This window comes from Acomys minous (assembly GCF_964271855.1).
Source record: "Acomys minous genome assembly, chromosome: 3".
Lineage (NCBI taxonomy): Eukaryota > Metazoa > Chordata > Mammalia > Rodentia > Muridae > Acomys > Acomys minous.
The window spans coordinates 35,091,464-35,106,500 of NC_140485.1; the positions used below are offsets into that span (position 1 = coordinate 35,091,464).

The 15,037-nt window shown below is 42.2% G+C and overlaps 1 protein-coding gene across 5 annotated transcripts in view; it reads right to left on the reverse strand.

Moving 5' to 3' along the window:
• Positions 1 to 15,037, reverse strand: part of FMN1 (formin 1) — a 367,926-nt gene that overhangs the window by 121,984 nt on the left and 230,905 nt on the right. The gene's annotated exons all lie outside the window — the stretch shown is intronic.

Below are 15,037 nucleotides of genomic sequence, written 5' to 3' on the forward strand. Positions count from 1 at the left end.
TCATCTGTGGACGTTCCTTCCCATATATGTTAGGATACACATGCAACAGATTTTTAAAGCCTTAATGGAATTGGCTATCAAAGTGTTTGAAATTGGCCGGCCCCACATCTTTAAATAATTATTCAAAACTAATAAGGTTTGTCCTCTCAGCCCTACCTCCCTTCTCTGGCTTTACACTGTGAAATTAACCAGCACGCTAGTAAATTTTCTCTGTGGCAGGCTAATTAATTTTATTAAACCAACCAGTGATACTTCGAATGCCTTAAAATTCTGTTCTCTGAGCTATTCTGTTCCTTCCATTACACCATGTCTCCCTGGAGAGTGAAGAGATCAAGGCGAGGGGCAGGTTGCTTCTGAATTTGTTTTTATTCCCTCCTGTCGTTTAGAGTCATATGAACACACTCAAAAATTTAGTTAGCTGAGGTAAGAGCATGCACTTTCACAGACCGCCAAGAAGAATATTTAATACTCCTCTGTAGGCCACTTTCTCTAACTTAGATGCTCATCTACAAGTTATTTCTAGACTCGTGGATGGTGTGTGTGTGTGTGTGTGTGTGTGTGTGTGTGTGTGTGTGTGTGTGTGTGTGTTAAGAGATTACTGGCAAGATTCTACTAAGGTCCAAAATCCCACTTCTAGAAAAGCCAGTGTGACACCCCAATGAAAGAACTGGGCCTCAGGACTGGGGCATTGTTGGTGGAGATAATACAGATTCACTAATTGCTCCGATGGATGATATGTTTCCAAATAGCTGATGTTCTTAAGCGCGGACAAAGAAAACAGGCCAGGAACAAAGCCTCTTTTATATGAATCCCAATATTCTGTTTTAAAAATCGGCTGATATGAATTTATGAGAAAAGGCACAAACATAAAGGGAACTTTTAAAGGAATGCTTGCTTAGAAGGATCATACACAGCCTGAGTACTGTATCTGAGCTTGGAGCCTAAGTCCAACAATCGCTGTCACCATCTTTCACACTGAGTAAGTGCTTGGTGTTAAGTAGGTGGCCTCAACGCTTGCCCCACCCCCACACAGGGCTCCGTTGTTTGCATTCCCAAGCAGCCCAAAGGATGCATGAAAAAAGGATGCGGACAAACACCCTTGGCTCTGGAGGCAGCTAGTCACCTGCTCACCCTCCCAGGCACCAAATTATTATATGTTGAGTGCACCCTAAAATCCGTTTTCCAAGGCCATGAATATCTAAGATAAATGTCTCTTGGTGAGCATAAAATATCTGATCTCATGAAATAAACGTCTTAGAACAAGGGACAGAAAACAAGTATGTGCATGACTTCAGGTGGCAATACACTTTAAGGGAGGTAAACTGGGCTCGAGTTAGGTATAGAGCTGTTGCCTGGCATGCACAGGTCTCTGGGTTTGCTCCTTAGCATGCAAAAGAACAGGGGAAAAAGAACAAAACCATACAAATGTGTGTGACAAGAGACAGCAGGAGAAAAACATTCCCATTCAGTATCTTCCGTAAGAGGTAAGGGGTGTCAGGTCTATTTTACAGATATCCTCAGGTCCCAGCAACCTACCTAGTTGCCACAGAACATATAGTATAAGCTCATGACAGAACCTAAGAAAGGCCTGTGATGAATGACTTCAAAACACAAAAGGCAATGCAAACGCCTTATCTCCCTGTACCTCTAAGAAGTGGAAAAGACTAGAACTACCCAGAATTTGTGCTGTACTAACAATTTTCCACAATTCTTCAGTGTTTCAGGTAGTCTTTGCTACAAAATCCTCTTGGTCCTTCCTTTAAGAATTCAATAGAGGCATAACTCAGGAAGTTTTATTAGCATGGCAAGTAAAGGCTCAGATATATGAGGAATATTGTGTGAACTATCTTAAAGAAAATTCAGTACATCAAGACCTACCGATTTAGTTAACCTAATGCTCACCTGTAAGTTCAGTCCTTCCCACAAGCCATCCTTCACTAGACCACCAAAGTTAGCTAGCTGTTTAAGTAATGAGATAATCACCCTGTTAGTAAGCTCATTAGCTAGCTATTGGTTGTTTCTTTGCAATTCTGCAGACTAAGCCTCTGTGTGTGTGTGTGTGTGAATTTGTGTGTGTCTGTCTGTGTCTATGTGAGTGTGAGTATCTATGTGGGTCTGTGAGTGTACATGCGTGTGTGTATGTGTGTGAGTGTATGTGGGTGTGTCTGTCCATGTGAGTGTATGTGTGTATCTGGGGAGGAGGGGGGAGGAGGGGGTTGATACAGGGCTCCCATAGACTTCTTGCTGGATATGAGAAGGGTTTCTTGTTAAGAAGAGCTTTGGGCATTGAAAAAAAGTGCACAGGGCCACTGAGGTGAAGAAGGGCAGGATTTAGACTAATCAGCATATATTATGAATTCTGTATTTGAATTCAGTTTACTTTTCTCCTTCTTAGTCATTTCTTTCCAAACATCTACGTTTGTTCAATTGGGTTACACAACCATGCTGTTTACTCCTTGTCTCACTATAGATAAGCCGTGGTCCTGATACTAAAAGACAAAACTGACTTCATGTAATAAATGATTGTCCCATCGTTAAAGAATGAGTAAGACGGGTGATGTTCCCATCATTCCACCTTCAGAACTTTTTAAAGAAGAAATGGCACTTTAGGATAAAAGTGACAGTTAAGGTTAACTAGTATGTTGCTTAGGGGAGATTCCTGAACTACCCATTTGTTAATTATCATTAATTAAGCCAATGCTTCTTAGACATAGACATTTTCTAAATGTACACTAAGTGCCAGGGAACATAAACTGGAAGGACGTGAGACAGTGAATGAAGGAGATGCAGACAGGCTCGTAGAATTTTCTGGAAACGGCAAAGATTTAGGTTTGAAAAGACTTAATCAGAGGGACTGAGGTGAGGGTCTGCTCATGGCTGAGGCCTCATAGGACTTAGAGCCCCACAGAAGTACTTGTAGTACACGGGAGTTTGCTGGGCAGTTCTGTGCCGCGGAGTCTGCAGAGGGCAAACTGGACAGCCTGGCACCTAACGCAGTGGCTAAGATGTGGAAAATCTAACTGATGTCGAGGGAAAGAACAGGGAAGAAAGTGGCTCTCCGGGGGCGCCGGGAGGGGGGGGGGCACTCTGCTGCTGCCCTGCGCTAGCTCTGAAGAACTGGGAGGGAAAGCACACTGAAGCATCAGTGAGCCCAGCATCAAGGGAGACCCCCCATGGCGCCCCCACAGAAGCACACAGATAACAGATCTTCCTCCTGGAGCCCATGGAGGAATGGAGCAGGGGAAAGGAAAAAAAAACCAACATGAAGAGGTCAGTTTGGTCCTCCTGACATTTCTTCAGTAAAGTATCATGTCGACCAGATACAGATCCTGAGGTTAAAATAGAATTCAAAGTCAGAGGAAGCAGTTTCAAGAGATTATCTGGTTGATCCTAGATCTTCAGGAGATTAAACTCTTTCTTTTCTTTTTCTTTCTTTCTTTCTTTCTTTCTTTCTTTCCTTTCTTTCTTTCTCTTTTGATAGCAAGTCCATGAAGGTTTAGGCTTGGCTACAGGTCTAAAACATAAAAGTCCCATGCCTCTGGGGAGAGCTGTCATACATGGACATAATCCAGCTTCCTATTCATGAATGCAGTCTAGGTGCTGGGGGCAGTGGCAGGATCTGTACATCAGGCATGCCTTAAAATAGTGAAGTGAGAAAGTGACCCAATCAAATCACTCCTGTAAGCACTGGTATTCAACGTAGAAGCCATTACATACACCCATTTAACCAGTAAACTGATGAGCACAGTCTTCAATGAAAACATTTGTGGTGTTCCCTAGGGGCAGATTGCCTCCTCCATTTTATATTAGAAAATATGCCTTCTTCACTGAAGACATAAGTCAGTGGTAACAGGCTTTCCTTGTGCATGCAAAGCCACAAGGCCAAGCAGTAGTACAACACAGCAAACAAACAACCGAACAAATGACCTCTGCCTTTCTCTCTCTGTCACTCTCCTGTCCCCCACACATACAAGTTCAGCTTTCATCTTATAAACCAAATCAGCAAGTGGCTGCCCACACAGCTCTCTAGCAAGCCACAAAGCGTTGGTACAGTAGTAATTCCTAGTCATTCTCGCTTTGGTTCCATCTGCAAAGGGCTCATTATTCCAACACTCCTGCAGCCGGTGTCAGAAAGGTGAAGTGTCAAATCCACAGAGGGGAGACCCCAGCAGTTCTTTGCTACTGCAATATCAATCATTGCTGGTGCTTTTCACTTTTATCTCCCTCCCTCCTTAGTTATCCCCGCCTCACACTGTCAGTTCAGTTAGAATATTTCACCTACACCTCACAATATGTCAAAAGGAAGGAGACACACGCTGTGAAAAGCTGGTAATTTTATTGGGTTCCTTTACCTTTAAAAATCTGTTACTTGGTCAAGTCTGGTTTCTGGGCTTCTTTTTCTTGCAGGGAAATTGAGGCAAACATTTTTATGTGGTCCTCTGGTGCCTGCTCTGTACTCCCAGGATTATATACACAGGGATCATTAGAGTGGTGTTTCGCCCATTAAGATATAATAACCGTCAGCAGGGACAAAAAACAGACTGGTATCACAAATTCAAACTAACAGGCACACATAAAAAGCACGTGACTGCTTGAGGCACATGCGAAGGTCAGGGTCTTACACAACAGGCAAATGCCCTCGCTGGCTCTCCTGTCAGGGAAACAGAAAGAACCTACGAGAGTTCTCTCAGCCCTCCAGCCTCTCTGGCACTCTGAACAGAGCTCTACCTCTGAGTGGGCCATGTCCACATAAACAGCGTGCTTGCTGTTTGAAAGACATGTAGTTAGAAAACCAAGTGAAGCAAGGATGGTGACTGGTCACAGAAATATTTGTTCTTTGGTTTTCTTTTGGCGGTGCTGGACTTGAACCCAGGACTTTGCCCATGCTCAGATGTTCTCTACTCTTGAGATGCATTCCCAGCTTGGGGGATGCTCAGTTTGGCTGAAGGCAAGAGCGTTTGCCATAGACTAGCCAAAGAGAGCCTGGTTATGTAAAGCACAGTGCCATGCACAGGTTTGCATTGGCTCACCAGGTTTCCACTGCTGCTGGGTTTAGGATAATTCTTATGCAGCCCGTTTTACTCTTTCATATTTCCTTAAGTAGCTGACAGGACCACCTCGTACAGAGTGACTTGTAACCAGCACACATGACTTAGGTCCTTTATCAGCCAGGAAAAGAAAGACTGATACAATTAGGTGACTCTGTCAGTGAACCTCGTTTTGATGGCAAATGCTAACTGCTAAGCAGCCTATATAAAACTTAGTTGTTTTGCCCAAATCACTCAATTTCTATTTTAAGGGATCAATAAGTCACTGGTGAGTAAAAGAGAGCAGAGAAAGAAAAATTAATACAGAAGAACTTGGATTTTTAAAAGTCTGTATGCATCTCCCCAAGAAACTGCAAAAAATGTTTACTCTCCCAGGCTCGGCCAAGCAAATGGGGAGGGCAACGGCAGAATCTGAATGCTGATGAGAGCTTAAGGACTTCTCACAGCTTGGCCTACCAACTACTGGGGCCAGCACTCCAAGGGAGCTGGGAGTCCATAGGTGAGAGGAAGGGACAGGGCAGGCAGAGGGAGTACGGAGGCAGAGTGTGGATGGACCATTGTGAGGTGAGACCTCCGCCCCCACTGCCTCTTCTCAGGCTGCTTGAATTGCCACCACCCCACCCCCCTGCCCTTAACTGTGTTTCTCCTCCCCTGGGCACCCAGCATGCCTGTGCAGACACAGATCCACAGGAACCCTTGCTTGATGCTAATATCCAAATGAGAGGCTCCAGGGCACCCACTAAAGAGGAGCATAAAGAAAACTCTGTCCACTACATTAGAGGGTAGGGACAGCGGGCGGACTCTCCAGGGATTAACAGTAATTACCCGAAGCTTCTTCTGTGTCAGCATTGCTCAAAGTGCTTCATGTTAAACTATATGGAGGAGGTGATGCTGCTGCCTGGGTTTTATGACTGGTAAAAGTGAAGTGTGACATCACTCAACCTGATTTCTCTAGGCCAACTCTGCAGGCGTCACCTTTCCTCCATCAGAGCAGGGATTTGCTGGACCAGGACTGTCTCTTCTGCTCTTTATAGGTACAGTTTGCCATTTGGATCAGACATTTAAACAACAAACAGCACAATCTAAAAACAAACTAAATGCCCCCGGAGATCTGAGCCATCAAGCAGCAGACAGAAGTCTACAGAGAAACCTCAGTTTCTGAATGGCACCGCATGCCTTTTATACAAATAAGCAGTCTATGGGAGGAATCTCATGTGGCCTATATTATGAAAATCCATATTCATTAATATTTTATCCATCCATATAGACAAACGTCCATACTCACGAGCATTTTGCCATCTCCGGTGTTTATCTAATACAATGCCCTAACTTCAGTATTTTCATAGCCCAAGTAATCCTCAAGAATCAGTCTGCCAACAGAGTTACATAACACAGAACTTCTGGGAATTGGGAAGCAAAGGTTTGAGAGTGTCTTATCCTAAACAGAATCTATAGACATAACTGGAAGTTTTATACTTCACGCCAAAACTCACTAAAATGAAAGAAAAAAAACACACAGAAAAATGGAGAACCATGAAGCTGCCTCCAGATACATGAAGAATAAAATGCATCAAGAGGACATAATTTCAGCCAGAGAGATGGCTCAGTGGTTAAGAGCACTGCCTGCTCTTCCAGAGGTCCTGTGTTCAATTCCCAACAACCACATGGTGGCTCACAACTATCTATAATGTAATCTGATACCCTCTTCTGCAGATAAAGCACTCATATGCAATAAATAAAATAAATAAATCTTTTAAAAGAAAAGTGAGAGAGAACATAATTTACAGTCTTCACTGCACTTCTGAAGGCCTGGCAGACAGAGGATCACGCTAGATGGCAAAGACCTTAATTTAGTCTCTGATAGGATGAGAGGCAAGTGTGAAAGACAGGTAAATATGGGCTGTCCGGAAAAGAGTGGAAATGGTCACAAAGGGGGCATTTAGCTCATGTATCCTAAAACCTCAAAAAAAAAATCATTCAATCTTATAAGACAAAAATCTCAATTCTCCTCTAAGCCCAGGCATGTACTATGCCCCCAAGATACCATCGTGGAGCTACAATTAAAATTGTCCATGGTTCAAACCTCAAAGAAGGGCACGGAGTGGAGAATTCACAAAACCTCCCTGCCTGCGTCCCCTCTATTCTCCGGAGGGCAGTGGAATGAGAAACAGTTTGGGTTAAGCTGCTTCTGGTCCGCCATTCGTTCTGCTCTTTTAAGCCAAATTACATTCCAGGCAGATTGGATGGTCTCGGTGGATTGCCCGAAGGAAAAGTATAAAGAGGGACCAGCCTCCACTTTCTGACTCCATCCTGCTATTGAAGGAATGTATAATGGCTTAGAAAGAGGGGAGGGGAGCCCCACTGTTGAGGTGTTTCAGACTCAGTGGGAGGACAGAAAAGGTGAGAAGGAGAAGGGAAGTACTAGAACGCCCATTTGCTTTTTCTAATTTTCTAAATTGGCCTCTATCGATGCTTAATGAGTTGATTGACGCTGGCCTCCTCATTTGGTTGGTATGCCAGCAAATTATAGTCACAAGTCACTTTGGGTAGGTAACCTCCTCCTGTATGTGACGGTGTCACTTTCTTTGCTTTCAATACAGTGTGATTTGGAATGGGGGAGAACAACTGAAATGAAGTTCTCCTAACTCTAATGTCTATTTCTAATTAAACTAAATTAAACTTCACAATATAAATCAGTTGGTCTCACAGTTTTTGCAGAGAGATGCTACACTGAAGATAAGTGGTGAGAGGCTGGTAGAGACTGTCTTTATTTCTCATGGAACAGAGTAAAAAGGGCATTCGCTACGGAGCTGTGTCCCATAAGCCTTTCCATCATAATTATAACTGAATGGTAATCCAAAGCCAACAAAATTAGCAAGACATGTGAATCCTGTGACTCTCCTGGATCTTCTGTGTTCCAGAAGGTGGGTGTTAATCCATCCATGCATCTGTGTGGCATACATATTAGAAAGCACACCTTGACAAATGTGTTCTAAAAGGCGGCCTGGGGAAGGGGTCTCTGTTAGGATACCACGGAGACTAAAAGCCTTTTGAGCAGGGCTTCTTAGGCTAAGGTGAGCATTTTCTCAGGAAAGTCTTAAAAGGTCTATTGTATGTTCCTAGCGCCTGATCAAATCCATTTTTGACAACTCCCATGAGCACTGGCATGGATTTCTGGAACTTATTAGTGCAAAGCAACAAGGTCCAGTGAGTATTCGGGGATCTTGGTTCCAGGCTCTGAGCCTTCCTTTCTCATACTGAGCCTCTGACACAGAGCAACTAGGATGCAATGCAGCTGAACTCTCTGACCAGCCCAGTAGGAACTCAAATGAAAAATGTTTTATTTTGATGTTAGATTAAATATTATAAATATAAGTTCTGAGTGTTCGGGAAATTCCAAACGAATGCCAGGAGGTTTCTGGCACCTAGTCTGTTGCAAGGCATATGGAAGTTTATATCAAGAATAGTCAACAGCAATTTTCCATCTCCCCTGAGACAAGAATAAGAGGAAATTACTAACATGGAATGAAAACACTAATTTGCAATCATGTAGGCAGTCACTGTGTCCACGCAGGCCAAATGCTTCTAAATAGAAGTCATCGCATCCCATGATGGAAAGTCAGAAGGAAGCAAATCACCAACTCGGTAATTCTTGGGTGAAATAAGGCTTTACAAAACTTCTGATCATCTTTTAAAACCATTTCATCCAAACTGGGAGGTGGTGGCCCATGCCTTTAATCCCAGCACTTAGGAGTTGGAGGTAGGCGGTTTTCTGAGTTTGAGGCCAGCCTGGTCTACAGAGCAAGTTTCAAGGCAGCCAGGGCTACACAGAGAAACCCTGCCTTGAAAATTCAAATCCTCTAAAGCAGATTTTATTTTCTCCTCAGTGCTGCTTTTTCTGCTAAACCTCTGGTATGTGGTTTTTGTTTTTGTTTGTTCGTTTTCATTGCTTAACGTGCAGCCCAGATTTTGTTTCCATCATTCCTACAGCTGCTGTTACTAACTGTAACTATTTCTCTAAATATCCTGTGTCCGAGTTTTTCCTCTTTCACATTAATATATGTCAGCCTTTGTCATTTGTCAACTAAGTCCATCCACTTATATTAGTTACTTTTCTTGTAATTATGACCAAATACTCAACAGATACAAAGAAGATTTGGTCCAAAGGCATTTGGACCATGGTTTCAGATGGCTTATCCATGCATGTTGGCCCCACAGACTTGGGCAGAAGATCATCATAGCAGGCAGGCTCAGTTCCTGGTAGACAGGAAGCAGAAAGAAGGGAAAAATGGGGAGGAGCCAGAACAGGAGGAAGCCCTCAAGGAAATAACCTCAGTCACCTAGTTTCCTCAACTAGAGCTCACCTCCTACTTCTCCCCACCTCCCAGTAATACCTTTCAAGGAGCTGACTGATAAGGCAGAGCCCTTATGAACTGAAACATAGATGCTGTCAGGGACTTGTTCAGAAGTGAGCTTCATATCCCAGCTCTTTCTTAATCGAGTCAGGATGGCCATCACAACTAGCTATCATTTCCTTTTCAGTTCTATATTCATTTATTAATCTAAGAGGCCATTAACGATCACTGTGTGCATGGCAGACCCAAGCAGGAGTTGATGCGGTTCACATCTGTGGGTACTCTCCTTGGAGCTTATATTCTGAGAGTAGGTGCAAACAAAGGAAAAAAATAGATGCATAAACCAAACCAAATACTGGGCTGTGTGTACAGCTAAAATAACACATGGTGAGATATTAGTGAGGGTAAATCTAAGCAGGCCTGTTTGAGGTGATGGTTAAACTCAAATCCACAGTAAAGCTCAGGGGCTGATTATACAGACTGTGAGGTAGGAAAACATTTCTGAAAGAAGGAATGTACACTGTCCGTGCTAAACGTGCAGCATACTCAAGGATTAAAAAGTAAGTTCCATAAGGAATCAAGGAAGACCATGGTGGCTATAGAAGTGCAGGGAGAGTGGAAGTGGAAGCAGGTAGTGTAAAGCAGAAATAAAGACTTCAGGAGGCATATGCAGGACACCAGAGTTCCAAGATCCTGTGCTACTCAGGCTCAGATCACCAAACCATGACCCTCACATTTCTTCCTGTTTCTGATGTAATGATGAGCAGATCCTATAGGGGGCCCTTCCTGGTGTGCATGCTGCTCATGATTTGAGTCTTAGATTCTGAGACACATTGCATTTGATTGCTGCCCATACATTCCAGTTCTGTGGCCCCTTTCAACTTGTCTTGTCTCATGAGTTTCCCTCACTTGGGAAGGCTCCTTTCCCTAATGTGATCATAACTGCATCCTCTGGGCCTCATCTCAAATCTTACAGGGTACCATGGCTGTGACTTTAAAGCCAACTCCTTTGGAATGTTTGGCTGATCACACTGTGAGCTCCTGAGAGTGCTTAGAGTCTGGTCCTAACGCAGTTTTGGTGCCCGACGGGGCTGGCACTCGCCATATGCCTAAGGCAAGTGAGGAAGCACTGGAACAGAATCTATTTCATTTAGTATAACAGTGTTTAGTCTTTCTTTTCAAAATTAAAACTAAATTCAGGAACTATGAAAATAAGACTTCCAAATGTGACTTGGGTACATTAGTTCATTTAGTCGTAATCAGTGCATAACAAGCAGAGAACTTCCTAGAAACCCAATACATATGTACAGGAACTAGCTTTGTTACACGCTGTCTTGCTACATAGAGTTCCAGAATTTCAGTGGACCACAGAGAAGAGTTCATCTCTAAAGCAAAGCAAACCAGTTTGCTCTTCTAAAAGCTGAACTGTAGCACAGTGGGAGAGCAAAGGCGGAGGATGTGCAAGGCTCCTCAGCACTGCGATAGATAGATAGATAGATAGATAGATAGATAGATAGATAGATAGACAGACAGATAGAGAGTTGTAATCTCAGCAAGACATATTGAAATGCCACCACTGTCATTTAGAAAACTAGAAGCCTGAAGTGCTTCAGGACGCCTGCAGGTACCTCCACTGCTAAGCTGAAGAGTACATTTAATTATCCGAAACTGTCTATGCTCACTTCTTTGCAGCCATACCATCATCTACCTATTATTACCTATCTTTTACTCAAAACATCTTATTATTGTGTTTGCCATGCGTGTGTTGAACTAGTGAAGTAGAGATCACATCTTACTTGGGAAACAGTAGACATAACAGCAAGTGGAGACAAGGATCTGAAGGAAACAATGAGCAGGAATGGTTACTGTTTTACTTGTAACAAACTTTACTCAGTTCCTTTTGAGCATGTCCTGTTGAGTGTGACAGATTGCCACGTTGATAAGGGTCATTTGAGTCATGTGATGCTGCCGTTAACCAAGTCAGGACCATGAACCTTCTCAAGGAGTTACAGCCTCACTGGACTGACTGACTGTTGTGAGGTGAACAGGGTAGTAGCTTGCCTGGGCATTTCCAATGCTGTAGTTGAGGACATGCTTATAGGAAATAAATGTGACACTTTATATGCTAGATTTGAGGTCATATACATCATTTTTTGAGACTCTGAAAAGAACATGCTGACACCTTGTGTCATGGCACCCTGCCAAATATGACCCTATGTCCAGAAGGTAGAAGGATATGTTCCTAGCTGTCATGTCTAACTGTCAGCTCGACCCCCTCAATCAGCTCTTGTTTCAGTCCCCGCATAGTACATCAGTGTTTCAGGCTGGCATCAGCATGAGGTATTCTTCCAACAGGACCACAGCCAGTTCCATTCACAATAAAACTTGGATTAAGAAAAAAATCTCAGAAATACTGGTTTCTGATCCTAAAGGAACAATTTAATAACATAACCCCTGGTTATTCTCTATACTTATTTGGAACATATTATTATGTGAAGAAGTAGAATGGAGGTCAGTTTCTTAGAACTCAGGAGCCATATGTGGGGAGCATACTGTAGGTGTTTATGGAAGAGGAAGAGTCTATAATACACCCAAGACATAAAAGTCTGTTGTGCTAATGCTGAATGAGAGCTCACATTTGCTTGACATGCACATATTCCTGACTTGAGTACTGAACTGGAAAGGTCTGGGCAAACTAAAAATCTTGTTCACTTCACAATGAACATTCAGTCCAATGGGACTGGGATGCCATGGAAAGGCATACGGCCCTGGACTGGTAGTTACTGTAGCACATGATTCAAATGCTCCTTATCCATATGGCAATCTGTCATACTCAATGATAGATACACAAAAGGAACTGAACAAAGTCTGAGTGATGTTGGAAGCTGGAAAATTCATATCCATTTTGTTAGATAAAAATCAAATCTTTCTGCGATCTAACAAATGTGTGAGAAATACAGATTAACAGCAAAACTCTTGTACAACAGTTGATAATTCGTCTCATTACAAAAATTGTACCATATATGTTAGTTTCTCACCAAAACATTCAAGTCCTAGTCTGAAGTTTCCTTGTAGAAGCCTCTACAGCCAATAAAAACTTCTGATTTCAGTAGTAATCCTTTCAAACACCCTTTGTTCCAAACTGCCATCAACTGTTACATTTTTTAAAAAATATAGTTTATTAACTTATTCATACTACATCTCAATTGTTATCCCATCCCTTGTATCCTCCCATTCCTCCCTCCCTCCCATTTTCCCCTTACTCCCTTCCCCTATGACTATGACTGAGGGGAACCTCTTCTTCCTGTATATGCTCATAGAGTATCAAGTCTCTTCTTGATAGCCTGCTATCCTTCCTCTGAGTGCCACCAGGTCTCCCCATCCAGGGGACGTGGTCAAATATGGGTCACCAGAGTTTGTGTGAAAGTCAGATCCCACTCTCCCCTCAGCTGTGAAGAATGTCCTTTCCATTGGGTAGATCTGGGTAGGAGTTCAAAGTTTACTGCACGTATTGTCCTTGGCTGGTGTCATAGTTTGAGCGGGACGCCTGAGCCCAGATCCGCCTGTTATAATGATCTGCTTGTAGGTTTCTAGGACCCTCTGGGTCCTTCTATTTCCCCATTCTCCCTTGATTCTCTCACTTAGAGTCCCAATAGGAAGTCTTCCCCTCTGTCTCACTTTCCTGGTAAGCAAAGACTTTCTTGGGACATGCCCCTTGGGCTAATGTCCAGATATAAGTTAGTATATACAACTGTTTACATTTTTAAGTTTAATATTCATATTACATGTTTGGTTCTATTATTAAGCCATTTTTTTAAAATCAGCCTATTACCAGGTACTGGTGGCATATGCCTTAAATCTTAGCACTTGGGAGGCTGGAGCAGACAGATCTCTGAGTTCGAAGCCAGTCTGGTCTACAGAGCAAGTTCTCAGACAGCCAAGGCTATACAGAGAAATCTATCTCAAAACCAAATCAACCAAACAACCAAATGACAAACAAACAAAATCAGCCTTATTTAAACACTCTGTGTCCATCATTTACTTAGGATGTTTTATTATTTTTAATAAACTCAAAAAAATTTTTGTATTATAGCAAAATTTCAAACTCCTACCAAAGTCATTTTGAAAGGAAAAGCAGCGTGAGAAAGGATCTTTAGTATCCTCAGGAGCCTTCTCCTGAGCAGCAGCCAAGTAACATGACTTTGGGCAACAGGGACTGAAGGCTTAAGCGAAGGGCTGCTTCAGCGTATATCTGTTCACATGTACTGAAACCCTCTCGTATGCTATGTTGTCATCCAGAAGATGTTGTAAGTGGCACATGTAAGTAAGTGCTTACATTTAATTGATGGCTAAAGAAAAAGAATGTTGTTTTACTATAAGACACAAGTATTAAAAGATGGCTCAGTAGGTAAGAGAACTTGTTGCTTTTGCTGAGGACCTGCGCTCACTTCCCAGAACCTACATCATGACCAGCAACTGCTATAATGCCAGTGCCATAATACCTGGTACCTCTTGGCTTCCATGGCCTCTGCTGTCATATGGTGCACAGACAAATATGCATATAAAACATCCATACACACAAAAAAATAAATATATTTTTAAAAGCTTATAGTGAAAGCATTTTCTTTGGTAAGTCACTTTTTACAGTTGAAGTTCTGAAGATTATTTTTATTCATATGCCTTTCTGAGGAACAAATATGAATGATAAGGTTTTCAAGTACAGAAATCAAGATAGGATTTTCTCCCTTCCTCTCAATTGTATTTTCTTCTAGCCAGTCTATGTATCAACATTTTTAAATGCTTTTATTTTAAAATGTGTCAAAGATATCCGACTTAAATGCTCTCATTTGAAGGGGAGAGGTAAGAAACAATGAAAAATCAAGTAGTTGTTAACTATTTTTCTCTATAAGCATATTCCATCCAATGAATAAGAAATAACTTAATTCATACAGTGGTGTCTTTTACAGTTCTAATGAAGGAATAAACATAGACAAAAATCCTCAGTGCCCACTAACCTCACAAACCACTGAATAAGTCTTGTATATATAACACAGTGTATGTTCAGCCTCTACAAAGAATTCCTCACTTACCCAGTGTAAATCTTGACCAAACTAATACTTCACTAGAAGGACAGAGGACAGAGGAATGTGAGAGACAAAGCACAGCCTTGTCATTGGCAAAATCTTAACGTTGGGGAACCGTAAGACAAGCGAGTGGGTTTCCCCAACCCATCAATTACTAAGGTAAAACTCAAAACAAAGATGGAGGGCAGAAAACTGTACATCAAAAGAAACCTAAGAGAGTCATCATTGGCAATGTAGGATGTCTGTTGGGATCCTCATGGAAGACAGGTGTCAAATAAAGGGTGAAGAAACTAGTACATAGCCAACCAAGTAAGTAATAACTGTGTCTGTGAAGATACTGAAAAATTTGTTAACCACTTTGAAAACAATGGTGCTACAGCTGCGTTTTTTTGTTTTTGTTTTTTTAAAGTCCCTTCACTTTCACTGGTAGTACTAAAGTTTTTACAAGCTAAATTACAACCTGGCTGCAAGATCGTGTCCATAACAATCTAGTTGGTGGAGGGAATGGCTTATATCAAACAAAAGTAACAGTGGATTTTAACTGGGCTAA